This window comes from Mustelus asterias, chromosome 4, assembly GCF_964213995.1.
Source record: "Mustelus asterias chromosome 4, sMusAst1.hap1.1, whole genome shotgun sequence".
Lineage (NCBI taxonomy): Eukaryota > Metazoa > Chordata > Chondrichthyes > Carcharhiniformes > Triakidae > Mustelus > Mustelus asterias.
In genome coordinates, this window is record NC_135804.1 from 124,244,279 (window position 1) to 124,271,582 (window position 27,304).

At 43.0% G+C, this 27,304-nt stretch overlaps 1 protein-coding gene and 1 non-coding gene across 3 annotated transcripts in view; both read right to left on the minus strand.

Moving 5' to 3' along the window:
• elf1 (E74-like ETS transcription factor 1) overlaps window positions 1-23,583 on the minus strand; it is a 277,826-nt gene extending 254,243 nt beyond the window's left edge. For both annotated transcript variants that reach the window (XM_078211693.1, XM_078211690.1), the window contains exon 1: window positions 23,457-23,583. The gene's annotated coding sequence lies outside the window, so the exon portion shown is untranslated. The remainder of the gene's footprint in view (window positions 1-23,456) is intronic.
• A 2,092-nt stretch (window positions 23,584-25,675) lies between these two features.
• On the minus strand, window positions 25,676-25,747 carry trnae-uuc (transfer RNA glutamic acid (anticodon UUC)). The gene has a single exon. It is a non-coding gene; the product is annotated as a tRNA-Glu (tRNA).
• Window positions 25,748-27,304: the final 1,557 nt, after the last annotated feature.

Sequence of the window (27,304 nt, forward strand, 5' to 3'; positions counted from 1 at the left end):
GACCTGCAAATGGCTACTTACTTGAAGGAAATGAATGCAGGGCTATGGGAAGAGTAAAGAAATTGGATTAATTAGAAGAACCAGCATAGTCATGATGGGTCAAGTGGCCTATTCTGTGCTGCAAGATTTTATGAGTCCATGAAACAGAGTCAATTGAACTAATGCGGATATGTAGAGTTGGAAGATGTTTCAGAAGGATGGAGAGGGAGACACAATTGTGTGCAAGGATTATAAATAAATGAGGGCAATGAATTTGAATGTGATAGTTTGGAAGACAGGAACAAAACAAAGGTTAGCATAACAGGTGCGAATGAATGCAGGATACGACACAAGACAGGTGTGTTTCAATCAAATGGTGAGACTCAGGAGGCCGAGAAAAGCATGGGAATAATCAATTTGGAAGCTCTGATAATCTAGATAAAGACAAAGTGAGAAAAGAATGGAGGAATAATGCAACTCTGCCCATGGCTGAAAGCAGTAAGAGTTTTAACAACACCAGGTTAAAGTCCAACAGGTTTATTTGGTAGCAAATACCATTCGCTTTCGGAGCGCTGCTCCTTCGTCAGATGGAGTGGAAATCTGCTCTCAGTATCTGAAAGGTCAGCTCAGGGTCAAACAGCTGGTCCAGAAGCTGTCCAGCTTTTAATTACGAGTTGTCAATCAGATTATGCTCGAAAGAAATTAATAATTAATAGAATGAGCATCAGAGAGAAGTTTGTAGAATTAAACAGCCATCTCAGAATTGAGAGTTGTGAAGGTAAAGCTGTGGAGGGTGCATAGAGAACTCAACCAATCATGACAGAAACAAAATGGTGGCCCAACAACCATTGCCATCAGGTTTCCCTACAGAGAAATTTATATCATCCTATTTACATAGTGAAAGAAAAAAATTACAAACATACGAATTAGGAGCAGGAGTAGGCCTTTCTGCTCCTCAAAACTACTACTCTTATCATTCAATAAGATCATGGCTGATTTGATTGTAACCTCAACTCCACTTTCCACCCATTCCCAATAAGCTTTCACTCCCTTGGTTATCAAGAATCTATCTACCACTGCCTTAAAAATATTCAGACTCTGCTTCCACCACTTCTTGAAGATGAGCTCCAAAGTCTCATGACACTCAGAAAAAAAGCTGGTCTTCATCTCTGCCTTTAATGGGGGAAGATGATAAACCATTATCATGTTGAATGGCGAAGCAGTCTTCAGGGGCTGAATGGCCTATTCCTGTCCCTATTTTCTATGTTTATTTTTAATTTTTAGACACTCATTTCTAGATTCTCCCACATCAACCTTGCCAATGCCCCTCAAGATCTTGGATAAAAGCAAATTACTGCGGATGCTGGAATCTGAAACCAAAAGAGAAAATGCTGGAAAATCTCAGCAGGTCTGACAGCATCTGTAAGGAGAGAAAAGAGCTGACGTTTCGAGTCCAGATGACCCTTTGTCAAAGCTTTGGTCCCCTCAGGATCTTGTACGTTTCAACCAAGTCACCTCTTACTCTTCTAAACCATAGCAGATACAAAGCCGAGCCTGTCCAACCTTTCGTCATGAGGCAATCCGCCCACTCCAATTATTGGTCTAGTAAACTTTCTCTGAATTGCTTCCAATGCATTTACATCCATCCTCAAGTAAGGAGACCAATACAGCACTCCAAATGTGGGCTCACCAATACCATGTATAACTGAAGCATAACCACCCTAATTGTTTAACCAGTGCCTATCACAACCACACGTGGTCCCAAAACATTCTACAACTAATGAGAGTACTTTTTAAAGTCTAATCACTTGCATAATGCAGGACATTTGTCAGTGTGCACAACAAGGTACCACAAATAGCAATATGCTAAGTATCAGAAATGTGTGTTTCAGTGATGTTGTTTGAGAAATAAACATTGGCCAGAACTTCCCTGATCTTCTTTGAATAATTGCACAGAGTATTTTCTGTCTACCCGAGTAGAGACTAAGGCTTAGTCCAACTTTTGACTTGAAAGTCAGCATCTCCAACAGTGCAGCATTCCTTCAGTACTGCATTAGAATGCTGGCCTCAATGTGATGCAGTCGTATGTTTGTTCTGGCTCATTTTTATTCATTTTAAATGAAAATTGATTTTCAGCAGCAATATACCAGTTTCTCACATGTTCCTGCAGCTCTGCCAGTCTACATCATCTTCAAGAGGATGCATGTTGACCGCCTTTGAGTTTCCCCTCACACTTTAAATTTGCAATGGCCAATAATTCTCCGATCAAAAAAAAACAACAAAAATTAGTAACCCAGAGGAATACAGATAGGCTAGGTAGGAAGAAACTTTACCCTTAGTAGAGAGCTCAAGACCAGGTGACATTGAATTAAAGGTAAGGAGCAGGAGATTTAGAGGGGATTGGAGGAAAAATCCCTTCACCCAGAAGGTGGTGGGAATCTGGAACTTACTGCCTGAAAAGGTGGTAGAGGCAGGAACCCTCAAATTTAAAAAGCATTTAGATTAACACTTGAAACGCAGTAGCATGCAAGGCCATGGATCAAGTGCTGGAAATGGGATTAAAATAGATAGGTGTTTGCTGGCTGGCACAAACGCGATGGGCCGAAGGGTCTCTTTCTGTGCTGTAAACTATGACTTGTGTGGGAAAATGAGGCTGAAGAGGTCAGTTTTCCAATGGAAGGCTTCACTGTATCACACAGCAAGAGGAAAGAGTGCTATAGCTAAGTACAGTGAAACCCTTTTTATTACTGCCACAGTAAGTCAATCTACCAGCCAGAATCATCAGATCATCCAGGATTGCAGAAAATAAGCACTGCAAACCTCGGACAAAACACGCATGTCAAAGCAATTGCGATGAAAGCAAGGGTAATGAAGTGATAAAAACAGCAGTTGTAGAAACATTGCAAGGGATTAAAGGATTGACTCAGTGCTCACAGGTTAATAAATTCACAGCAGGAACAGATCATTCAAATCTAGGCTCAGCACAATAAAAGGCTTGGCTGCATTGGATTGTGAAGCAAGCTTTTGCTGCAATTGATACCCAATTTGTTGAGAAAGGTTGCCCTTCAGTGCCAAAAGCATCATTAGAGAGAGTCGTGGACAGGGAATGACCATAAACAGTAAATTCTTGTTTCTGTTGTGCGTTCCTCTTACCAGTCTGGTTGTTAACTGTTTGTGCAGGATGGGACATATTAGAATACAGATGGGCATGAACAATGTGACCTTGTGAGAAATAATGGCCATATTGGAGGTTCTATCCAATGCCATGTTACTCACTCCTATCACTTAGCATTCCAATAGACTGGAGTGGTTTCTATTCAATCCTACCATGGGGTGGCACGGTGGCACAGTTGTCAGCATTGCTGCCTCACAGCATCAGGGGCCCAGGTTCAATTCTGGCCTTGTGTGACCATGTGGAGTTTGCACATTCTCCCCGTGTCTGTGTGGGTTTCCTAGGTTTGCAGCGCTCCTCCAAGTGCTCCGGTTTCCTCCCATACTCCAAAGAGGTGCAGATTAGGTTGATTGGACCTTAAATTGCCCTTTAGTGTCCCAAGATTTGTAGATTAGGGGGATTTGTGGGATAAATACATGGGGTTACGGGAAATGGCCTGGGTAGGATGCTCTGTTGGAGAGTCGGTGTAGACACAATAGGCTGAATGGCCTCCTTCTGCACTATAGGCATTCTGTGATATAGCCAGTTCTATATGTGTAATAGCCCAACACAGTGAATTAAGCTCCTTCATGCATACTCTACTCTGCTGCATACCATCTTCATTTTACAGAAAGAGCTTCCGTTTAAGGAACACTTTTCACATTGACAGGATGTCACAAAGTGTTTCTCGGCCAATTCATTGCGTTTTGAACTGTAGTCACACTTGTAAGTAAACACAGCAGCCAATTGACACACAACAAATGAGATAAATGACCGGATAATGTGTTTCCGTAGCATTGGTTAAGGATGAATGTTAGGCAGGACAAATCAATCTTGCTGTTATCTTCAACAAAATAAAACCTGATTCAAGAGTGATTGTTTTTAAACAACTGTCATACTAAGTGCTCCCACAACCTGTTTTGTTGACATTTTTAAAATCTTTAATCTCTTCATCTGCAATTTTGCTTTCAGTTATAGTTCCTTCAGCTTGAGTTACGGAATGACAGGTTTAGAAAGTAAAAATGATGTGCAGGTTAGAATCCATAAGGAGATATCTGGACTGGAGGAGAATATTAATTGGGTTGCTCTCAAAGAGCTGGCAGAGGTACAATGACCTTCTCCTGCCAGGCTCAATTCAATCATTACATTTCCGAAGCCTCTATTATGACCCCGGGTTTGCTCCACACAGTATTGGTAGTACAAGGGTCTGGCACATATAGGGTTAAAGTAGGACTAAGTACAGTACCATCCACACTGTGACGTAGTTGAGTGTTGAACAGAGCTGTGTGTATCAGCAGCATGGAGACAGTGCCCAGCTTGTACTCTTTACTGTATATTTGTCAACGGTTCTAAGGGTCAATAAAGACTTATAATTAAACTACATTCACAGTAACTTCATTGCAGTGTTAATGCAAGCCTTCTTGTGACACTAATAAATGAACTCTAAACTTTTCATGCGTAGCAAATTGTAACCACTCCAATAGAATCTGGGCAGCTTCTATCTTGGCTGTTGGTAAGGTATTGAAAAGTACCTCCAAATATTAAATATATTTACGATTAGCTGTCCATTACCAGTTCCCAATGAGTGTAGATGCGAAGCTTTAATGTAAGCAAATAAACATAAAAATTATTTTAACTTTGGCTTTTCTGGTCAGGTGTTCATCACTATAAAATCCAAATCTAATTCACTGCCGTGATCTATGATTCTTTATCCATGCTAGATTTCAAAATTAGTCCTTTATGCCGATGAGGACATGGCAGACTGAATTTTCCAAGCAGTGTTTTATTTCTGGGAAGAAAGCATAAGTGGGAAAAATGTAGCTTTGGTGCAGTTTTGTTCAGCAAGGACTGAACATACAGGAATCCGTGTGTTTAGTGACAAGATAGGCTGCTTAAAGGCTAAAATTGACATCCTTTTCCCGACTGTGGTAAATTTTGATTCTCCTGCAGTATTTTGCTTATTGATGGTCCCGTCTCTCCAGTATGTACTGGATTAATCTCTTCTCTTTCCAGAGAGTCTCTAAGCACAAGGAGAACATCTGTATTCCAAAAGGGAAAACAGAGGGACAGAAAATCATCGGTCAGGCAGCAAGGAGCGTCTGGGGAGACGGAGACAGCCTCCTGATCACATTCAGAAAAGCTAGTTCAAAGCAAATGTTCTTAAGAGTTTTTAAACAGATTAGCCATTTGATTTATACACTGCACTAGCCATAAAATGCAACAATTTGCCAGATCATCTTCAGCAGCAGCTCCCGAAACCACAACCACCCCAAAGAACAAAAGTAGATGTACAGACACACCTCCCAGTTTCACACCATCCACTGCTGAACAAAGATCACCCTTTCTTCGCTGACACTGGGTCAGGATCTGGGAACTCCCTACTGAATAATATTGCGAGAGTACATTCACCATAGTAACTGCAGCTGCCCAGCACATTTGTCAAGAACGACAGGGGATAGGCACTAAACTCCAGCTTTGACAGCGACATCAACATTTTAAAATTATTTCACAGGATATGGGCAACATATCGGCCAACATTTTTATTACCCATCCTTAACTCCTTAAGGTGAGCCGCCTTCTTGAACCACTGCGGTCCATGTGTAGTGCTGTTAGGAATGGAGTTTCAGGATTTTGATCGGGCAACTGTTCCAATTCAACATGGTGTGGGGCTTGGAAGGGACCTTACATGTGGTTGTGTTTCCATGCATCTGCTGCCTTTGTCCATCTAGATGGTAGAAGCTGTGGGTTTGGAAGGCGCTGTCGAGGGAGTCCTGGTAACCATCTACACCATGTAGATGCTACATAGTGCTGCCATTGATGGAATAGGGAATAGACGTAGAAGGTGGTGGATGGACTGCCATTCAGGCAGGCTGTTTTGGCCTGAATAGTGATGAGCTTCTTGAATGTTGTTGGAACTGCACTCACTCAGGCAACTGGAGAGTATTTCACCACACACCTGACTTGTACCTTGCAGATGGTGGACAGGCTTTGGGGAGTCAGGAGGTGAGTTACTTGGCACAGAATTCACAGCCTCTGACCTGCTCTTGTAACTACAGTAATTATATGGCTGTTCCAGTTTGGTTTCTGCTCACTAGTGACCCTCCAGTATGTTGATATCATGAGATGATTATCATGAACGTCTTTGGTTCAACAACTTGCACTTATATAGCATCTTTAGCTTAGTAAGACATCCAAGGCACTTCACAGGAGCATCAAATAAAAAAAGTGATTCCTCTCCCCCCTAAGCCAGGAGATATTAGGGAAGGTGAAAGAGGCAAGTTAAGGAGTGTCCTAAAAGACAGACAGACAGAGGTAGAAAGGTTGATGGAGTGATGGAGCTATTAAAATCAAGGATGAGAATTTGAGCTGGCCAAGGTACTGCTCCACCAGAAAGAGTCAGTTTTCAAAGTGATGCATTGGGAAAGGGGTGGGGGAGGGGGATGAAATACCTTTTGGAGAAATGTAACAGTTACAGTCCTGAACCTTGGCAGTAGCTTCCAATGTCCTTTCTTTTAAATTGGGGAATTCCAGCGAAGTTATGATGCGTGCCGATGGGACAACTGTTTAAAACCAGTCATGAATGAAGCCCAGTCCATCACGCAAACCAGTCTCCCATCCATTGACTCTGTGTATACTTCCCGCTGCCTCAGAAAAGCAGCCAGCATAATTAAGGAACTCACGCACCCCAGACATTCTCTTTTCCACCTTCTTCCATTGGGAAAAAGATACAAAAGTCTGAGGTCACGTACCAACCGACTCAAGAACAGCTTCTTCTCTGCTGCCATCAGACTTTTGAATGGACCTACTCTGCATTAAGTTGATCTTTCTCTACACCCTAGCTATGACTATAACACTACGTTCTGCACTCTCGTTTCCTTCTCTATGAACGGTATACTTTGTCTGTATAGCGCGCAAGAAACAATACTTTTCACTGTATACTAATACATGTGACAATAATAAATCAAATTTCTACAGTGCAGGGGGCCATTCGGCCCTTCAACTCTGCACCAACTCTCTGAAAAAGCATCTTATCCCAGGTCCACATCCCTGCTTCATTCCTGTAACCACACCCATTTTTACCATGGTTAATCCACCTAACCTGCACATCTTTGGACTATGGGAGGAAACCGGAGCACCCAGAGGAAACCCATGCAGACACCGGGGAACTCCACACAGACAGGCACCCAAGCCCAGTATGGAACCCAGGTCCCAGGCACTGAGAGGCAGCAGTGCTAGGCACTGCGCCCTTCACTTTCTGCATCTAGAGTCAACCGCAAGAAATTTGTAGGCAATCACTAGGGAGAGAGGGTCAGATCTGTCTCATCCCACACTTGCTGAATCAGATGGTTGTTGTGAACCCTGGACCTGTACCAAGAGATAGTACTGAATAATTTTTCATTCATTCCACCCACGAGGCTTTCATTCCACTAGCCGAGGTTAGGTTTGGTTTTCAATATCATAGGACAGACTCCATAGCTCTGCCCATCAGTGGAACTGTTTAATTATAGAACTAATCCCATTTTAATGTCAAAAGACATTGTTGGATGTCCACAGGGAGGGGTTCCTATGTAAAAGATATTGTGGGTGGGATTTTATGGCCTCAGCCGCCACAGGAATCGAAGCGGGTGAGGGATGGACAATGGAAAGGTCCGTTGACCTCGGGCGGGATTTTACGGTTTTGAGACGAGTGAAGTCACAAAATCCCATCCAATATGTCTATTTCAGAACAAGAGCTCTCATTTCAGACTTCCAGGCAAATCCAGAAGCTCTCAACTGGAACTGTAGTGGTTCCTAATTTGTTCCTTGCATAAATTGTGCTTTTTCAGAGAATGGCTCGTTAACTGGCTTAGATAATGCCAAATGACAGAAAAGAGTTGGCTCTGCAGCCCCAAAGTGTAAATCCACAAAGCTGCCTTCAGGTCAACAGCAAATCATCATGCTCATTCATTGCTGCCAGTTTGCAAGCTCCCATGGAAAGGTTGTGTGTAAAACACAGTAGCTAATCTGGAGCAGAGAAAGCAGGCTGCTTTCCGCAGAGTGAAATAGAAACACAAGGGAAGTAATACAAACTTTTGACATGACAAACAGGCAACCATTTCTGCAGGAAGCAACTCTCTCTAGGTAGATCTTTACCAGTCAGTCCTCACTAGATTGACAGAGAAATGCTGCACTGTCAAAGGTTCATCCTCTGGATAAGACATGAAACCAAAGCCTCATCTACCCTTGGTGGACATTAAAGATCCTGTGGTGCTGTTCGAAGAACAGGTGAGGAGCATAGCGATTATGTCACTGGACTATTGGGAGGAGTTTAAACTAATTTGGCAGGGGGAGGGGACACAGACTGTTAGCAAATAAAGGCACGGAATCATACTGCAAAGCAAACAAGTCAGAGGGAATGCAACTGTGTTAAGTCTCAAGGGAGTAAGGCTCTGTTGGATGGCCTCTATTTTAAACGCCATGAGTATTGCAGGTAAAACGGATGAGTTGAGGGCAATGATTGACACGTGAGGGTGTGATAATAATAGCCATCACAGAGACATGGTTGAAGAAAGAACATGATTGGCAACTCACATTCCTGGATATAGAATCTTCAGGCAAGACAGTGAAGGAGGTAAAAGAGGAGGAGGCATCGCGTTATTACTTAAGGAGTAAGTTACTGAGTAAGGAGAGATGATATATTGGAGGGGGGCACCAAATGAAACTTTGTGGACAGGATTTAGGAATAAAAAAGGGGCAGCCATATTGTCAGGTGTCTATTATAGACCCCCAGATAGTCAGAGGGATATTGAGGAGCAAATATGTGCTCAGTTTGTGGAGGTGTGTAAAAACAATAACAAGAGGGTTATTATATTAGGTGATTTCAACTTTCTCAACATTAACCGTGATATACATAGTGTTAAAGCAGGGGTCTCCAAACTTTTCAGTACGAGGGCCACATCGTATATTTTACACATTTTCGGGGGCCAAGGAAAAAAAAATTAGTTTTATAAATGAACTGGCGATGATTCAGCCCGTGAGATCGAATGAAATTCACTGTTGAAACAACAGGTTTCAGAATGCAAGACATATCCACATATTTTCCGCACAATGCTTGTTGATGGATAATGCAATGCAGAAACATGGGCTTTGAGAATCCACCAACCTCACAAGCTTTTGTGATTTGTCCAACCAAACCTTTCTTCACCCCAGACATGTTCTTTCCTCCATCAATTGTCACGCATTGCAGTTTATTCCACTCCAGGTTATATTCTAACACAGTTTTTTACAATTCTTTGAAGATGTCTTCTCCAGTTACTGTGCTGTGCATGCTATGCACTGATGCTAATTCTTGTGTCACATTAAATTCACTGTCGATGCCACGGATGAATACTAGGAGTTGTGATGTGTCACACACATCAGTTGATTCATCGAGTGCGAGAGAATACAACTGAAAATTTCTTGCTTTGTCTGCAATTTGATGAAATATATTGCTTCCTATATCCTCAATTCTACGAGCAACAGTATTTGGCGCAAGACTGATGATTTTGAACAGATTTGCTTTTTCTGGGCATAACTCTTCCACTGCTTCCATTATACACTCTTTGATGAGATCTCCATCGGTGAATGGCTTTCCTCTTTTAGCCAACACATAAGCTAGTTTGTAACTGGCCCTGGTTAAAGCTTCATTTTCAGTTATCTTCTGCGTAAAAAAAGCTTGTTGGGAAAGCAACCTGCGTTGCATTGATTCAAACTTTTCCGAACGCTGTGTTCCTGTGAATTGGGAATAACGTGGTTCATGTTTGGTCTCATAGTGCCGACGTACATTGCACTCCTTCAAAACTGCAACAATTTTGTTGCATATGACACACAAGGCTTTATCACCTGCTTGTACAAAGTAGTACTTTACACCCCATTCTTCATTAAACAGGCGGCACTCACTGTCCACTTTTCTTTCTTCCATAACTGAATTGGTCTGAATTGCCGCCATCATTGTCATTGTTCTCACTCATTTCAGACAGATGGAGCTTATGGATTGGATACTCAGAATGCAGAGCGGCAATTGGATAACAGATGTCTCAATTGCTGATTCGTTTAATGCACTGTCAGTCACAGGACAGCAGCTCTGATTGGACAATAGGCCGGTAAAGAGGGCGGGGATTCCCATGGGTCCATCAGACACCGCGCAGAGCAGCAGCAAATGTCCGGCCTGTGGCTTCCGTCCCCACATCCGGATCCTGAGTCAGCAGTGGGGTTCCGGACGCAGGTGTGTTTTCGGCAGCAGGAATCTCATCCCGGCCCACTGCTGCGGGCCAGATGTTAGCCCGCTGTGTGCCATAGTTTGGAGAGCCCTGTGCGAAAGGCTTGGATGGAGCAGGAGAACTTTTAAATCAATACATGGAAAGTCCAGCAAGGGAGGGAGCTGTGCTGGACCTGATTCTGGGGAATGAGGCCAAACAGGTGGTTGAGTTGGTGGTGGTGGAGCATTTTAGTAATAGCGATTACAACATGGTACAATTTAAGCTTGTTATGGACAAGGAAATAGACAAGCTGTAAAAAAATAGTTTTGGACTGGGAGTGAGTGGATTTTAATTTTAAAAAGACAGGATCTGGACAAGGTAGACGGAGAACAGCTACTATTGGGAAAATCTACAGAAGAGCAGTGGGGGGCATTCAAAAGAGAAAATGGAGAGTGTGCAAGCCTAGCATGTTCCATCTAGGGCGATAGGTAGGAATAACAAACCCAGAGAATCATGGATGACCAGAGATATTCAGAATACAATGAGAAGGAAAAGGAAAGCTTTTGAAATGTACAGGGAGCAAATCAGTGGAGGCATTAGCGAGGTATAGAAAGTGCAGGGTGGAGCTTAAGAAAGCAACTAGGAATGCAAAGAGGGAATATAAGAAAGCTCTGGCTGGTAAAAGTCGGAAAAATCACAAGATAATCAGGGAAAGAGTATAGCCCATTAGGGACGAAGGGGGCAATCTGTGGGCAGAGCCAGAGGACATTGGCAGAGTATTGAATGAATATTTAACATCTGTTTCCAACCAAAAAAATGAAGATAATTATATGGAATTCAGGCAGACTGTGAGGTTCTTGAGCAAATTGACAGAGAAGGACAAGGGATAAAAGTGGATACATTTGCCGGTCCAGGTGAATTGTGCCCTAGGCTGCTGTGGGAGACAAGGGAGGAGATTGTAGGGCCCTGACCCAAAATTTCAATTCCTCTCTGGCCATGGGGGAGGTGCCAGATGACTGGAGAACAGCTAATGTGGTTCCACTATTTAAGGATTGTAGAGATAAACCAGGGAACTACAGACCAGTGAGGCTCACATCAGTGGTAGGGAAACTATTAGAGACATTTCTGAAAGAGAGCATCTATCTCCACTTGGGGAGGCAAAGCTTGATCAGGGGTAGTCAACATGGCTTCATCAGAAGGAGGTCATGGCTAACACATTTGATTGCATTTTTTGAGGCGGTGACCAGGTGTGTAGACAAGGGTAGTGCAGTCGATATAATTTATATGGATTTCAGCAAAGCCTTTGACATGGGAGACTTGTGAAGAAATTAAATTCACATGGGATACAGGGTAATTTGATAAAGCGGATTCAAAATTGACTCAGTTGTCGGAGACAGAGAATAATGACAGAAGGCTGTTTTAGTGGCTGGAAGCCAGTGTCCAGTGGCGAACTACAGGGATCTGTGTTGGGCCCCCAATTATTTGTCATTTATATAAATGACATTGATGACTATGTGAGGGATAGGATTAGTAAGCTTGCGGAGGACACAAAGATTGGACGGGTGGTTAATAGTGAGGCAGAGTGTCTTGGACTACAAGTAGATATAGACAGAATGGTCAAATGGGTAGATAATTGGCAAATGGAATTTAACCCTGAAAAGTGAGATGATACACTTTGGAAGAAGTAACTTGACAAGAAAGTACTCAAATGAATGGTAGGACACTAGGAAGTTCGATGGAACACAGGAACGTTGGCATGTTTGTCCACAGATCTCTGAAAGCGGAATGGCATATTAGTAGGGTGGTGAAATATGCCTTTATCAATCGAGGCATAGGTTACAAAAGCAGGAAGTCATGTTGGAGTTGTATAGAGCTTTGGTGAGGCCACAGCTAGAGTACTGTGTGCAGTTCTGTCTGCCACATTATCAGGAGGATGTGATTGCACTGGAGGGGGTACAGAGGAGATGCTGCCTGGATGGAACATATAAGTTGTGAAAAGTGGGCTTGGGTTGTTTTCGTTGGAGCAAAGACTGAGGGGCTGACCTGATCGAGATGTACAAGATTATGAGAGACATGGACAGAGTGGATAAGGAGCAGCTATTCCCCTTAGTTCAAGGGTCAGTCACGAGGGGACATAGGTACAAGGTCAGGTTTGTGCGGGGTGGGATGTGAGGAAAAACCTTTTAACCCAGAGAGTGGTGACAGTCTGGAATGCGCTGCCTGGGAGGGTGGTAGAGGTGGGTTGCCTCATGTCCTTCAAAAAGTATCTGGATGAGCACTTGGCACATCATAACATTCAGGGCGATGGACCAAGTGCTGGCAGATTCGATTAGGTGGGAGTTCAGGTGTTTCTAATGGGCCAAAGGGCCTCTTCTGCACTCTATGATTCCATGACTAGAGGCTTGATTAATGATCCAGAGAGCAGAATTCAAAACCTATCAAGGCAGCTGAGGAATTTAAACTCTGTTCATGAAATAAAGCTGGCATCAGTAATGGTGACCGTGAAACTACTGGATTCATGTAAAAACCCAGCTGGCTCATTCATTTCCTTCAGGGAAGAAAACCTACTGCCTTTACCTGATCTGACCTGGACGTTAGTCCAGACTTACAGCAATACTGTTGACTCTTAACCACCTTCAAGTCACTCTGTTTTATCTCATTGCTAAGCTAAATTCTGAGATGATGATAACTGGACAAACCACCGGGGTATCGGGCCCGACAATGTGGAAAATAGTATCCTGGGAAGGGGCGAGTGATTGGAATGAATGAGTTTAGCTAAACAGGTAGCAAGAAGAAAAAAAAAAGCATTAACACTAAGGCCTTGTCATCAGTTTAGCTTCCTCACTGTCGGGCTGAGGAAGCTTTCTGGACCAGTGTTCCTATGAAGGAACATACTGCAGGAAATGATGGAACATAGGAACACTAGGTAAAAAAGACTTTTAAATGACAGTTCATTTAGTTTGGATTGTAAAATAATGGCATCCTGGTTGATACTTGTTCCCATTTGCACTGCACAGCACACGGTTTTATCAGTGTAAACAGGGGGAGTTGCAGTATAACAGTGACAATGCCTCAGAAAGGAATTTATTTTGCTCTCAAAGGATGTCCTGAGGTTGACAACTTTCATCAGAAAGGGAAAAAAACAGATGTAATTCAAATGAAAGATCATTGAGCTGAAATGTGAACCATTTCTCCCTCCATAGATGCTGCCAGATCTGCTGAGTATTTCCATCATTTCCTGCAGTAAAAGTCTTTCACCAGATTGATTCCAGGGATGAATGGATTGACATATAGAACAAAGAACAACACAGCACAGGAACAGGCCCTTCGGCCCTCCAAGCCTGCGCCGCTCCCTGGTCCAAACTAGACCATTCTTTTGTATCCCTCCATTCCCACTCCGTTCATGTGGCTATCTAGATAAGTCTTAAATGTTCCCAGTGTGTCCGCCTCCACCACCTTGCCCGGCAGCGCATTCCAGATCCCCACCACCCTCTGTGTAAAATACGTCCTTCTGATATCCGTGTTAAACCTCCCCCCCCCTCACCTTGAACCTATGACCCCTCGTGAACGTCACCACCGATCTGGGAAAAAGCTTCCCACCGTTCACCCTATCTATGCCTTTCAGAATTTTATACACCTCTATTAGGTCACCCCTCATCCTCCGTCTTTCCAGTGAGAACAACCCCAGTTTACCCAATCTCTCCTCATAACTAAGCCCTTCCATACCACGCAACATCCTGGTAAACCTCCTCTGCACACTCTCTAAAGCCTCCACGTCCTTCTGGTAGTGTGGCGACCAGAACTGGGCGCAGTATTCCAAATGCGACCGAACCAACGTTCTATACAACTGCAACATCAGGCCCCAACTTTTATACTCTATGCCCAGTCCTATAAAGGCAAGCGTGCCATATGCCTTATTCACTACCTTCTCCACCTGTGACGTCACCTTCAAGGATCTGTGGACTTGCACACCCAGGTCCCTCTGCATATCTACACGCTTTATGGTTCTGCCATTTATCGTATAGCTCCCCCCATGTTAGTTCTACCAAAATGCATCACTTCGCATTTATCTGGATTGAACTCCATCTGCCATTTCTTTGCCCAAATTTCCAGCCTATCTTTCTGTAGCCTCTGACAATGTTCCTCACTATCTGCAAGTCCAGCCATTTTCGTGTCGTCCGCAAACTTACTGATCACCCCAGTTACACCTTCTTCCAGATCGTTTATATAAATCACATAATATGAGGAGAGATTAAACAGTTTGGGCTTGTACTTGCTGAAGTTTAGAAGGATGAGGGGGGATCTGATCGAGGTATATAAAAGGGATTAATAAAGTAAAAGAAGACCAAATGTTTCCTCTTGTGGGGCAATCTAGAACAAGAGTTAATAAATGAACAATTATAGGTTGGAGGTGATAGATTTAAAACTGAGATGAACAGGAACTACTTCTCACAGAGAGTGGTGAATTTGTGGAACTCGCTGCCCCACAGCAAAGTGGAGTCCAAATCATTGAACTGTTTCAAGAGGGACATATTTCTAACAAAAAAAGGGGAAAGAGGGATATGGGGAACAGGTGGGAAGGTGGATTCGAGACCAGGGGAGAGATCAGCCACGATAGGATTGAATGGAGGAGCAGACTCGAAAGGCTGAACTTGCCTATTTCTGCTCCCAATTCTTATGTTCCTAAGGAGGGATGTTTCATCAGAAGTAAATTTATTTTAGTTTGTATTTCAAGAAGGTGTGATACCTCAGCAAACTGTACTTTTCAATTGCTACAATCTCTCATTGTATTCAAAAGGGAAGTGCTAATTGGGTGCAAAACAATGACCTTCGTCTGTTTTTTAAAAAAAAATTCAGGACAAAAACACTTCTGTTTTTCTGTTTCTAGCTGAATGTAGAAATGCTCTTGTACTGTCAGTGAAGTGCTCAGATTTCACCTGCCTCCCACGAGTTCCTGTTCTTTATCATTGTTTATTTGGGCATTTCCTTCATCAAGACCAACCCTGCCCCACTGCCTTCGTCTCAATTAAACACTGACATCAAATATATAACACCCGACTGAGCAAAATTTCCACCTACATTTCTGCTTCTTCTTCAGGTATCAACATAGATTTTTATTTTGCAGAACAGTTTTGTACCATTTAAAATTAGAGCAAATTCTATTTCTTGGTTTCAGTGGAGATACTAGCAATCTGGACAAGATTTTAATTCACTCAAAACCCAGTCCGTGTTAAAATTGGGCCTCGTGTCTCCAAATTCATTCCAAAATTGGAATGATGGATTATTCCAACAGGACACACCAGGCATCAGGTTATTGCGTTGCTAATTAGCCTGACAGAAGACACAGAGTAGGGACAATGGCAAGGTAAAATCGCCACAGTCCCAGATGGACCATATTTCTAACAAAAAAAAAGGGGAAAGAGCAATATGGGGAACAGGTGGGGACGTACTTCTTGGAGGGGAAGAGCTGACTGGTGGTGATTTAACTTGAGGGTCACCACACCTCAGGTTAGGGGCAAGGTTGACAAGGCAGGCCCTTCATGACTGGATCTCTAATTACTAGGATGCGAGTAGTGGTATACTATGTAAAGACCACAACCTTTCACCCTATTTATTCATGGTTTAAGTGACAGGATCGAAAGCCACATATCCAACTTGGCCGACGACACAAAGGGAGGTAGCATTATAAGCAGTGTGCATGGAAGCGTAGAATTTACATGAAATCGATAGATTAAGTGAATAGGCAAAACTGTGGCAAGCTAGCTTAAATGAAGACAAATATGAGCATATCCACTTTGGAATTAAAAAGGAAAGAACAGAGTAAATAAATGAAAAGCCAGAAACAGGGGAGGTTCAAAGAGTCTCGGGAGTCCACGTAGAGTAGATCATTAAAGTGTCAAACAGGCACAGGGAATAATTAAAAGGTTAATCGATTTCTGGCCTCCGTAGAAGACTAGAGTACAAGGGGTAGAAGTTTTGCTTCATTTATACAAAGCTCTGGTTAGGTCACACCTGGACAACAAGTAGTTCTGGATGCCACATTCTACAAAGGATATTTTGGCCCAGGTGGAAGGCAGCATAGATTTCTGGAAATGACAGCTGGATTCCAAAGGTTAAATTACCAGGAAAGATTACACAAACTAGGGTTATATTCCCTGGAATTTAGAAATTTAAGGCATGATCTTCAGTATTCAAGATATTAAGGAGAACTGATAGCGTGGATAGAGAGAAATTATTCCCATTAGTTGGGGGTCAGAGTCTGAAAATTAGAACCAGATCTTTCAGGACAAAAATTAGTAAACACCTCTTTACACAAAGGGTGCTAGAAATTTACTTCCACGAATAGCAATCAATGTAAGACCAATTGTTAATTGCAAATCTGAAAATCGATGGGTGCTTAGTAACGGTATTAAGGAATATGGGGCAAAGGTGGGTATGTGGTTTAAGGTCACGTATCAGCCAGTATATGCTGGAATGGGAAGAACAGACTTAATAGTCCATTTCTGCACCTATCTTTGAAGTACCTGTAATGTCACTACATGCAGGATAAAGAATCTGTAAACACCAAGGAAAATTTTGTACAACACTGTATTCCCGACCCATCACAGCAGTAGGAATTTTGCTGGATCTATGTTAGTGTCATTTCTGGGAATTTATGTCCACAGTACATTCAAATCCAATACTCCTTTCACTTGACTGAGGACTTGGAAATAATGCCAGTAATACAATCCTGGCTACCCTTTATAGAACAGTTTGTATCGATGGCTGGAATACTGATAGCCTAGAAAGAAAGATTTGCATCTATAGAACACCTTTAATGAGCTCAGAATCTCCCAAAGTGCTTTACTGATAATGCAATAATTTGAAGTGTAGTCACCGTTGTAATGAAGGAAATGTGACAGCCAATTTGTACACAGCAAGATCTAACAAGCAATGCGTTCATCTGTTCAGTGACATTACTTGAGGGGTAAATATTAGCCAAGACATCAGAGAGAGCCGGCCTGCTTTTCTTCAAATAGTGGTTTGTGACTTTTTACGTTTTGAAAGATGGCACCTCCAACAGTATAGGCCTTCCTCAGCACTGCACTGGAGCGCCAGCCTAAATCTTTGGGCTCAAGTCTCTGGAGTGGGATTTGAATCCACAACTTTCTGACTCAAAAGAGTCAGAAGCAAGAGTATTACCATTCAACCAGGGCTGACATCTAGTCGCAGTTAGAAAGTGCCTAACATTTATTAACAGATAGGCAGAGGTGGACTCCAAGTGGCTGCAACCCTCTCTAGCTGATTATATACCATGTAACATTTGCACTGGGACATCAACTCCCAACAATAATCACATACAAGAGGCAACTGCTCAAAGTAAACATCCCAGTCTCACTCGCACTGGCAGCCAGTTAAACACAGTTTATCATGGCTGCTGGCCTTGGCTAATCTGGATCAGTTTCAGCGCCAATTCCACAAGATCTGCTTGCTGCATTTTGGTGACACTAGCATGGCAGTATGCCCAACATGGAAGCAGCTTTGGCGGAGGAGGCCATCAGGCTCAAGAGGTCAGGTTCACAAGTGGCGTGCAAAACGTAATTCTTTCAGTCTTTGCATCAGTCTTTGAACTAGCGTCAATAATCCTGTAAACTCAACCTCTGCTATTTTGTGCAACTGGACTTCATTCCACTACTTTCTACGTCGAAGGCCAGTCAACTGCATCCTATGGATAAGTCATTTATAATCCGTAACATAAACAGATTTATTCGCTGTCAACGATGTTCCCTTTTACTGCTCAGAAGATTCAGCAACAACAGAAAAGTGGGGTGTGTGTGTGTGCGCGCGCATCTGCGTATGTATAGGAGAAGGAGGAGGAATGGCAGGTCCAAGCAATGATGGAGATGCCGGCGTTGGACTGGGGTAAGCACAGTAAGAAGTCTCACAACACCAGGTTTGTGTGGACGAATTTAGTGAAGCTTCACTATACTGCATCCAACACACATATATCTTCCCTTTAATATAGAGACTGAAACTGCACAAAATATCCCTGAAGAATTGTAGCAAGACATCTTCATTCCTGCACTCCAATCCCCTTGCAATTGAAGGACAACATGCCATTTGCTTGCTGTATTTACATGCTAACATTGTACTCCTTGTAAGAGACCGCCCAAGTCCCTCTGAACATCAATATTTAGAAGTTTTGCACCTCTTAAAAATATTCTCTTTCCTTTTCCAGTCCAACAGGTTTATTTGGTAGCACAAGCCACAAGCCCTGTTTGTGAACACGACTCCCACTCACATGATGAAGGAGCAGCGCTCCGAAAGCTTGTGGCTTGTGCTACCAAATAAACCTGTTGTTTGACCTGGTGCTGTGAGACTTCTTAAGGTCCAAGCAAGCCAGCAATGGTGAAAGTGCATACTATCCCCTAAGGGTATGCTAGAGATTAGTGTACAGTATTGTTGATATCTGACAAAGATCCACTAAAATAAACAGTAAAAGGCTATCACACAATTACAACAACAACTTGAATTCATTTCAACTTCAGTGTAGTAACACACTTCAAGGAGCTTCATTGGAGCATTATCAAACAGAATTGTTAAAGTGATTATAAAGCTTTGTCAGAAGAAAGGTTTTAAGCAGCTCCTTAAAGGCGGAGGGTTTTAGCTCTTTATCCTGAGACTGTGCCCCCATGTTGTAGATTCCCCAGCCAGCAGAGCAACCTCTCACTACCCAATCAAGCCCCTTCAGAATTTTGTATGTTTCAATGCGACAACTCTCACACTTCCAAAAATCCAGAGAATGTTGACCCAATTTATTCAGCTTCTCATCATAGGACAACCCTCTCATTCCAGGGACGAATTTAGTGAAGCTTCACTATACTGCATCCAACGCACATATATCTTCCCTTTAATATAGAGACTGAAACTGCACAAAATATCCCTGAAGAATTGTAGCAAGACATCTTCATTCCTGCACTCCAATCCCCTTGCAATTGAAGGACAACATGCCATTTGCTTGCTGTATTTACATGCTAACATTGTACTCCTTGTAAGAGACCGCCCAAGTCCCTCTGAACATCAATATTTAGAAGTTTTGCACCTCTTAAAAGTATTCTCTTTCCTTTTCCGAAAACCAAAATAAATAACCTCTCACTTCCCCACATTATACTCCATCTGCCACACTGTTACTCACTCACTTAATCTGTCCATTTCTCTTTGCAATCTTTTTGTGTCCTCCATTGAGCTTACATTTCCACCTAACGCTGTATTAACAAACTTAGATATATTACTTGGATTTTAAGATTGTAGATAGTTGTGACCTGAGCACTGATCCACCACTAGTTGTCACTTGCCAACTTGAAAATGCCCCATCTCTTGTCTATCTCTGTTAACCGATCCGCCATCCATGCTAATAGATTATCCCCAAATCCACAAGCCCTATTCTTGTGTATTAACATTTTGTGTGAAACTTTTGGAAACCTAAGCGCTCGTTTATCCACCCGACTAGTTACATCCTCAAAAGGACTCTTAACAAATTTGCGAACCACGATTTTCTTTTTGTCAAACCATGCTGACATTGTCTGATCATACTTTGATTTTCTCAGTGCATTGTTATTTTCCCGACAAGTGATGTTAGGCTTAATGGAGTTGTAGAGTCTTCTATTTTCTCTCCCCCCTTCCTGAATAGTGGTATTGTCACAGTAGTATGGTCCACTGGGACCATCTAGAATCTTGGAGATTCTGAAAAATAATACGATATAAAAATTTGGAAAATTATAACCATTGCATTCACTATCACTGCAGCCACCTCAGTAAATTACTTTTATAATGCTTTTTCTTGTCAGTTGCTGAATTGCACAATGAAACACAAAAGCACTTATATAACAGCAGGAAAAGAATGTGACAAATTAACTTCCCACCTTTACCTCAAATCTGCCTCATTCCCATCCCACATAACAATGAGCAGACCAAACTTCAAAGATTACAGATGATATAGTCCCCTGATAGGCATCTTCCAAATATTCTGTACACAAACAAAAAATTGTTCATTGTGTTAAATGTTTCTCCCCCTCCAACATGCTCTCTCCACCCCTTCACAAAAACATCCTGCATGAAGTTAGCTGATCTCACCCAGTGCATTAATGGGGGCGCTGCAATTCATCTGAATTTCACTGGTGTTTCTCTTAACCAAATACTTCCCTGCCACCAGCAACTGTAAATTAAAAGCAAATGCATTCTCCATTATCTATAATGAATCAACTATATTGGGAGGTAAATCATTTCTCCAAACTATTACCTCAGATTTGTGAACAAGCTTGGCACCTACAAATATCTTCAAGAAAAACAGTTATCTATTTGCTTAAATTCTACCTTTACAAATTATTCAAGTGTCAGTACCTTTTCACGGGATTAGTGATACTCGATAAATCAGTCAATCAGGTTTTTCTGGCTGACTACCACTGCTTAAAATAGGGATTAGGAGCAGCAGTAGGCAAATTCAGCCTTGAGAGTCTGCTCCGCCATTCAAACAGATCATGGCTGATCTCTCCCTGGTCTCAAATTCACCTCCCCACCTGTTCCCCATATCCCTTTAACACGTTTTTAAAATTAGAAATATGTCTATCTCCTTCTTGAAACCATTCAATGATTCAGACTCCACTACGCTATTCGATTAGATCCCCTTTCAACCTTCTAAACGCCAGCGAGGTTCTTTAATTTCAACCCCATACTAATTCACCAATTTAATACATAAAATTAAAAAGTGTTAAGCTACTACAAGGGGAAGGGCAGACTTCACAATTACAGCTCTTTCAGGACTTCAACAGCTCCCCATTGGTTAAGTCAATTCCTCGCATAGATAAAAACCAGCACGATGAGCTGATTATACAGAGCTGGCCAGTAATTTCTGCACAAACTACCTGTCGCATAGAATGAAACATACACAGAATACAAATGCAATCAGGCCCAAATCACTGTGACATCCAATTGCTGCCCTATTGTATTTGGAGTGTCTTAATATTTTCATGCTATTTTCAAACCGATTCTATCCAAAACCTAGACAAGGGTTTGCCTAAGGGTTAGACAAACCCTTTCATCCAAAGGTATGGATGAGTATTTGCATACAGTGACATTATGGGAAATTTGCATTTTGTCGATAATATCCTCATCTTAGATGGAAGGTCAAAGGTTCAAGTCCCACTCCCAGGGTTTCATTATTTCAGATGTTACTAAAATTCAGAAGTATCAAACTGGGTGTAAAGCACAATGCATTGACACTGTGAAAGACACCATACAAATGCAGTTTTGGGTTCAGGTCCTACTCCAGATATTGGAGCGCAAAATTGAACCTGGCAACAGGCAGCACTAACATCGCACTCCAGTGAGGTGTTAAACAGAGGCCTCCCCAGTTGGGCATAAAAGATTCCACAAAACTAGTTTGAAGAAGAGTATGAATGTTATCACCAGTGTCCTGGTCATTGTTTATTCCTCGACAAACCTCAGATAGATTATCTGTACAGTATGTTTGTGGAAGCTTGATGTGCACAAATGAGCTGCTTGTCTTTCCTCTATTACATCAGCGATTACACTTCAAAAGCTATAAAATGCTGGCATGGGTTGTGAAAGGCGACAACTAAATGCAAGTTGATCTCATTTTCTGTGGCTCACGACCACTGCCTAAAGGTCACCCACATTCCCTCCCCCCCCCCATCCCCATCCCCTCACACACTAATTGACCATGTTAAAACATAAAATGAAGCCTTTAGCTGTTACAAAGGGCAGAGCTCACACACAGCGCTCATTCAGAACTTCAAGCCAGAGAGCACAGTGAACAGCTCAATACTACCACAGCAGATAATGGATAGGAGAACACATATTTTAGATTGATTGAGTCCCGCACAGTTTGGTTTTGCATTCCTCCAAGCTGCAACTGTTTTCCAGGGATTTTGTTTGATCCACTACCTACAGACTCTTGAATCTGAGATTGCCCATGTCCCTAAAATCAGCCAGCTCAACTCATCCGTCAGTGAAGCAGGCAACACAATGATGATTCTTGCCCTCTCATGATGTCATTCTTGCTAATGCTATCTGGGCAACATGCAACCACAGTTTGGGGGGGGGGGGGGGAGGGGGGCGAGGCAGTATTTTATGAATCAAGATATTATTAGTTATTTATGTTGATTTGAAGCCACTGGTACACCCAGGATTGAATGATTTGTCTGCTTGACTTTGAAGCAATTTACTGCAAACATTCATTGGGCGAAAGTTATGATGTTTATAAAAAAGTCAATCCTGGCTATTCCAAATTGATGAACAGGAAAACAAAATGTTGCTTCAAGATAAGCAGACTACCATTAGCTACTTCCCACATCAGCATTTCCCGCTTTAAGCTACACAATACATTTTCCCAAAGTACCATTGGCACACAACACAGGTCTCTGGAGAAGGCCCAGCCCCCACCTTATTCTTCTTACAATTATCCTGCTTTATGTAAAAATGTCCTAAATAAACGTGGGATTCAATAACACATCTTTAGGGATTCTCAATGTCAGCTCAGCAAGTCTTGCACTCAGTTTCCAGTAAGTAACCTGAAAGAACTTGTGCCACCAACAATGACTTTTTGATATCTCGCAGAATATCACAAGAACAGGAGGCAGACAACAGGATTATTATTGCCCCCTCTAGTGATCTCATTACACCAGGTCATGTGCTTTGACAATGACTGGGCTGGACAAGCAACCTTTAATCCCCACAGTCAAGTTTAGGAACGAAGGAGTTTTTTTACATGAATTGAATTACCGACTACTGCATTCACACGGTCACTTCAAACATGCCGCTTTCAAGCCACCAGTTACAAGTCCAAGGTTACCACACTGAATGGCGCAATTCGCTCAACTTTGAAATCACTTACTGCATGTGTTTGCAGGGGTGAAATTATCCTGTAGAAAACAACGTGGGTCAAGGCAAATCCTGTGTAAAGTGGGTAACAGAGAGCCCATTAGAAAAATCAGTGAATAGAATGATGTCAGTAACCGCAGGCTTATGATTCCGTGCTAACTGGGACCCCTTCCCCCCCACCGGAGTAAAAAGTTTCTTCCCTAAGAAACAAAGTTAGGAAACTCACTCACAGCTTGTCTCTTGGTCACTAAGTGAGGAGTTTCACCCTCTGGACGGCTCAGTGCTGATTAATGAAGCAAAGTCCCCCTCATCCGCCTGTCTCCTCCACACTCGATCGCATTCTCCACCTAAAACTCCTGAATGTTTGGGGATTTCCTAACTCGATTTTCGCCCTTGCCATTGGCTCAGGGAGAATCACATTTTTTCCATAACACTGGCCAATTGCTGCACTTAAGGGATAGTCTCCAAGCTTCGCGTGGGATGAAAATGAAATAGCATTTTTACTGGCTCCAGACCTGTAATTATCTCATACACACACAAATAGGTTTACATGACATTGCAATCAAGTCTAACAGGGTTTAAATATAAAACGCTTTTCCAACAAGAAAGAAAGCTGTTTTCCTAAGTAAAGCAATTAAAAGATATCTATCCTATCAACAGTGACAATATAACTCCCCTGAGATACAAATGTATAGTATATGTGCATAATTTTAAGGTGAGGGGCAGGAGATTTGGAGGGGAGGGTAGCAGAGTGGTGGGAAACTTCACAACCTTTAAAAAGTACCTGGAAGAGCACTTGAAATGTCAGAACATTCAATAATGTGGACCAAGTGCTGGAAAGTGGGATTGTTGCAGATTCGATGAGCCGGAGGGCCTCTTTTCCACTGTGTGACTCTATAATGTATATATGGCAGTCTCTTTGAAAGAGGTGGACACTTAGGGAGTAAAAGGAAAAGATGGGAGTGGAGAAGTGGAAAGGGGGATATAGCATGAAAACGTTTTTGATAAGTTGCAGAAAATGAGAGGTTATCATGTCTGTTCATTACCATTCAGTGGGTGGAGAGGGGGAGAGAACTGCGAAAGAAACCCCTGGTTGCAATCTGGAGCTCAGATAGGGTGGAGGAAACCCATGGGGAGGAGGGGAGTTCAAAATCCATTTCACTTTAGGAAAGCACATGACATTCAAGTGTGCAGGACTTCATTCAGGAAAGGACTGGAATGAAGTGGAAGGTTGGGGGGGAAGGGGAATTGAGGGGAGGGTGCAGTGGTTGGGAGTGGAGTTGGGGGTGGGGTGGTTGAAGGCAAATGGGTTGGGATGATTGAAGGGGTTTGAAATGATTGAGGGATGTTAGGGATTGAGGGGATTGGAGTGATTGAGGAATGTTGGGGGATTGAGTCAGGTTGGGGTGATTGAGGGATGTTTGGGAGACTGAGGGATTGAGGAGCTTTTGGGAAGGGATTGAGGGGGTTTGGGTTGATTGAGGGGATTTGGAATGGGCTGTTGGGGGATTGAGTTGGATTGTGGTTATTGAGGGGGATTAGATTGATTGAGGGATGTTGGGGTGATTGAGGGGGCTGGGGGATTGAGGGCTTTGGAGGATTGAGTCAGGTTGGGGTGATTGAGGGATGTTGGAGGGATTGAGGGGGGCTGAGGGATTGAGGGGGGCTGGGGGATTGAGGGCTGTTGGAGGATTGAGTCAGGTTGGGGTGATTGAGGGTTGTTGGAGGCATTGAGAGGGGCTGGGGGGATTGAGGGCTGTTTGGGGCGGGGGAGGTTGGGGGGGGAGGTCGCTGGGAGGGCCCTACTGGATGCAGTGAGGGGCATAACTGGGAAATGTTTCAGAATTGGAAGAACATCAGCGACAGAAACATTTCATTAATCATACGGTTTCCCCAAATCTATTGTATTCACTAAGGTTGCTCGGATTGCTTTAACCGGAAATGTATCAAACTTTCCAGCGATAGGAACACAACCAATCGAAACACTTCCTGCTCTACACATTGGAGCCGGGGAACTGGAAAGTACATTTGGAGACGCTCCCTTGGATTACGGAACTACTCCTGCTTTCCCAGAAATGATCCCAAAAAAGTCCCGGAATTCTAGACATTAAATCTCATGTAGAAATGAAAAGATACACAGAGACCCGGACCCTGGCTCAGGGCCCTCGTTCCTTGCAGAGGCTACAAACAACAAGAAAAGTTGAGAGCATATGTCAGAATGTGAGATGGTCCCACATTCCCCCTCCCCCTCCTCTTCCCAGTTTATCCCAGCTTATTCCAGCCCAGTCTAAATCTAGCCCAGTTCCAGAGCCTCCCAGTACAGACCGGCAGGCCGGCTGGGGCCGCTCTCACTGTCGGCACAGCAGCTTCACTGCAGTTTCTGAGAACGCCCGGAAAAATCATTTCCTCAATTTTCTCAAAAAATTAATAAGATACAAAAAAATCTTTCTTCCCATACCGGGAGTCGAACCCGGGCCGCCTGGGTGAAAACCAGGAATCCTAACCGCTAGACCATATGGGAGGAGTTGAAGTAAGCTGCTTCTAAACTGACTGTAAAGACTGTCATGAGGTCACATCATGATGTTCTCTCTGGGGGCGGATTCTGAGCCAACTGCAAGACAGAGTTAGTACTGGGCTCACTCCAATACACAGTTAGTACTGGGCTAACTCCAATACACAGTTAGTACTGGGCAAACCCCAATACAGAGTTAGTACTGGGCTCACTCCAATACAGAGTTAGTACTGGGCTAACTCCAATACAGAGTTAGTCCTGGGCTAACTCCAATACACAGTTAGTACTGGGCTAACCCCAATACAGAGTTAGTACTGGGCTCACTCCAATACAGTGTTAGTACTGGGCTAACTCCAATACACAGTTAGTACTGGGCTAACTCCAATACAGAGTTAGTACTGGGCTCACTCCAATACAGTGTTAGTACTGGGCTAACTCCAATACAGAGTTAGTACTGGGCTAACTCCAATACAGAGTTAGTACTGGGCTAACCCCAATACAGAGTTAGTACTGGGCTCACTCCAATACAGTGTTAGTACTGGGCTAACTCCAATACAGAGTTAGTACTGGTCTAACCCCAATACAGAGTTAGTACTGGGCTAACTCCAATACAGAGTTAGTACTGGGCTAACTCCAATACAGAGTTACTACTGGGCTAACCCCAATACAGTGTTAGTACTGGGCTCACTCCAATACAGTGTTAGTACTGGGCTAATCCCAATACAGAGTTAGTACTGGGCTAACTCCAATACACAGTTAGTATTGGGCTAACTCCAATACAGTGTTAGTACTGGGCTAACTCCAATACAGAGTTAGTACTGGGCTAACTCCAATACAGAGTTACTACTGGGCTAACTCCAATACAGAGTTAGTACTGGTCTAACCCCAATACAGAGTTAGTACTGGGCTAACTCCAATACAGAGTTAGTACTGGGCTAACTCCAATACAGAGTTACTACTGGGCTAACCCCAATACAGTGTTAGTACTGGGCTAACTCCAATACAGAGTTAGTACTGGGCTAACCCCAATACACAGTACTGGGCTAACTCCAATACGGAGTTAGTACTGGGGTCACTCCAATACAGAGTTAGTACTGGGCTAACTCCAATACACAGTTAGTACTGGGCTAACTCCAATACACAGTTAGTACTGGGCTAACTCCAATACAGAGTTAGTACTGGGCTAACTCCAATACAGAGTTAGTACTGGGCTAACTCCAATACAGAGTTAGTACTGGGCTAACCCCAACACAGAGTTAGTACTGGGCTAACTCCAATACACAGTTACTGCTGGGCTAACTCCAATACAGAGTTAGTACTGGGCTAACCCCAATACAGAGTTAGTACTGGGCTAACTCCAATACAGAGTTAGTACTGGGCTAACTCCAATACAGAGTTAGTACTGGGCTAACTCCAATACACAGTTAGTACTGGGCTAACTCCAATACAGAGTTAGTACTGGGCTGACCCCAATACAGAGATAGTACTGGGCTAACCCCAATACACAGTTAGTACTGGGCAAACTCCAATACAGAGTTAGTACTGGGCTAACCCCAATACACAGTT